The sequence below is a fragment of the Bison bison genome, unplaced genomic scaffold (genome assembly GCF_000754665.1).
Source record: "Bison bison bison isolate TAMUID 2011002044 unplaced genomic scaffold, Bison_UMD1.0 scf7180017853421, whole genome shotgun sequence".
NCBI lineage: Eukaryota > Metazoa > Chordata > Mammalia > Artiodactyla > Bovidae > Bison > Bison bison.
In genome coordinates this window covers 16,964-19,648 of record NW_011483994.1, presented here as the reverse complement: position 1 = coordinate 19,648, position 2,685 = coordinate 16,964, and positions in this window count along the sequence as shown.

Here is a 2,685-nt window from a genome sequence, read left to right as displayed (position 1 = left end):
CACTCTCCTCTTTCACTTTCATCAAGAAGCTCTTTAGTTCGTCTTCACTTTCTGCCATAAGGGTGGTGTCATCTGCTATATTTGAGGTTATTGATATTTCTCCTGGCAATCTTGATTCCAGCTTGTTCTTCTTCCAGCCCAGCATTTCTCATGATGTACTCTACATGTAAGTTAAATAAGCAGGGTGACAATATACAGCCTTGACGTACTCCTTGTCCTATTTGGAACCAGTCTGTTGTTCCCTGTCCAGTTCCAAGTGTTGCTTCCTGACCTGCACTATAGGTTATTCAAGAGGCAGGTCAGGTGGTCTGGTATTCCCATTTCTTTCAGAATTTTTCAGTTTATTGTGATCCACACAGTCAAAGGCTTTGGCATAGTCAATAGAGCAGAAATAGATATTTTTATGTAACTCTCTTGCTTTTTCCATGATCCAGCAGATGTTGGCAATTTGATCTGTGGTTTCTCTGCCTTTTCTAAAGCCAGCTTGAACATTTGGAAGTTCACGGTTCACGTATTGCTGAAGCCTGGCTTGAAGAATTTTGAATTCATTATTTTACTAGCGTGTGAGATGAGTGCAACCGTGCAATAGTTTGAGCATTCTTTGGCATTGCCTTTCTTTGGGACTGGAATGAAAACTGAGCTTTTCCAGTCCTGTGGTCCCTGCTGAGTTTTCCAAATTTCCTGGCATAATGACAACATGAGTTCTATTTTAATTGCTCTGTTATTTTGAGGACATGTTTCTCTACATATTGAAAGGCATAAAGCTGCCTTAAGTACACTTTGGCAGGTGCCTGGTTTTGTGAAATTAGTCCCTGAATCTATCAAAACTCAAACTGCTCTTCAACTAGTTTCTGATCAACTGTGATATGACCATATATATGATACATGATATGACCCTCCTGATTTCATTCTGATTTACCCTTCAAATTTGAGAATCTCTGTTGCTGTATCCCCAGGGTTTTAAACCACTCTGTCCTTGGATTTGTATGAAACAGACTTTCCTTGTTGTATCTCCAAGACTACTTCTTTTGAAAAAATTATTTTAATGAACATCCTTCTTTGATTTTAGACATAACTCCTCCCTTTTTCCCTTTTATGGTTCTCTGGGGCTTGTGAAGTTGGACTAAGTAGATGGTGAGGTTCAAAAGCAATCTCTTTATCAAGAACTGCATCTATTTAATTAGGATCTGAATAACCACTCAATGTGCTATTGTGAATGAATTTCCATCTTTTATGAAGTTGGAAATGACAACTTTGTCAGTACATGCTAATTCTCTAATCTGATTCCAATTTTCATTCCAGAACTGAAAGACAAGTTCAAACAATTTCATGATAACATTCTTGCAAAATCCATACCCCTTATAGTTATGTAGGTAGTTTTAAATTCTCATTCAGACTGTCTTTGGCACCTGTCATCACAATATTTTTACTACACTCTAATATTGGAGTGTCCAGTCAAACTAGGTTTAGTCAAGTCATTTCAGTTTCCTTAAACTCTTTTCCTTCATGACACAGTATGCTCACAGTGCCACCTTCTCTGGATCCAGTGAGAATCATATACAATTTAATGCAAGCATATTTGAACATGATGAATGAATGCTGATCTATGTAGGACTATTTCTGAGTTGAATTGGTTTAAATATATTTACAAAATAATTTCATACATTAATATTTATTTATATTCATAGATATTTGTAGTGGACCTTATAGTTGGTGACAGCGTAAACATCTAATGCCACTTCAGTTGTAAAAAATAGTTTAGTATAAGGATTCTGGTCCAGAATTTAGTGCCCTCGTTTTTATTTCCCCTTGGCAAATGGCATTCTTACTCTTTCTCTTGTATTTCCTTGTTATACATTGTGAATATTATTGCCTATTTTTGTGTTCCAATGGATATTGAACAATTTAATTTAAATGACTGAAAGAAATACATTTTACCACCTCTAAATATATTGAAGAGTAGAATTATTTTTATCACTATCATATTAATGTATTTTGACAATTTGCACAAGAAAAAAAACTAATTTGAAGAAGTATTATAAACTTTATAGTTGTGAAGTGCCAGTACCATAATAGAATTCAGTATTATCAGTGAATGCACATCTAAAAACAATATTTAAAAATTATGATTTGATTAAATGGTAAATCAGTTAAAATAAACTATTATAATAGAAGTTTAAGAATCAGATAGTTACACTTCTAAGTGTTTAATTTACACAGTACTAAATAGTCAGAAACCCAATAAGCTCATATGTTATTAAATATTTAAATTCATAAGTGGTCAACTTTTTTTTCTTGTCATAGTATTTTGTCTTGTGTAGACACAAAGAGGAGTTCAAAATTAAAAATGAGTGCCATAAAAGTTCTCTGCTGCTCAGTTAACTTGTATGAAATAATTGGGCTGTAGGCAATGCCTGCTAATAATGTTGAAATCCCCCTGAGGCCCTATTAGCCACACCCAAGAAGCTACTGAATGCGCCTGTAAACAGGTTGTGTGGTCGTGCTTTTAAGACTTACCCAAATGTACCATTTATAAGTCAATAAAGACACTTACCAAAGCTGAGCTTTGGTTGGCATTTTTAAACATTATACCCTTACTTCTTTCCTGATGAACTAACAGCTGCCTGGACTTTGCATAGACCTATGTCAAACAAGTTCATAGGTAGGGTCTATTTTTATTCTTTT